A 450-nucleotide genomic window follows, 5' to 3' on the forward strand; every position below is an offset into this window, starting at 1 on the left:
TACACCAACTACATTAACTACACCAACTACAGCAACTACAGCAACTACAGCTACTACACCAACTACACTAACTACACCAACTACAGCTACTACACTAACTACAGCTACTACACCAACTACAGCAACTACAGCTACTACACCAACTACAGCAACTACAGCTACTACACCAACTACACTAACTACACCAACTACAGCTACTACACCAACTACACCAACTACAGCAACTACAGCAACTACTGCTACTACACCAACTACACCAACTACATCAACTACACCAACTACAGCAACTGCAGCAACTACAGCAACTACACCAACTACAGCTACTACACCAACTACAGCAACTACACCAACTACAGCAACTACACTAACTACATTAACTACATTAACTACAGCAACTACAGCCACTACACCAACTACAGCTACTACACCAACTACACTAACTACACCAAC

The sequence above is a fragment of the Porites lutea genome, chromosome 8, assembly GCF_958299795.1.
Source record: "Porites lutea chromosome 8, jaPorLute2.1, whole genome shotgun sequence".
NCBI lineage: Eukaryota > Metazoa > Cnidaria > Anthozoa > Scleractinia > Poritidae > Porites > Porites lutea.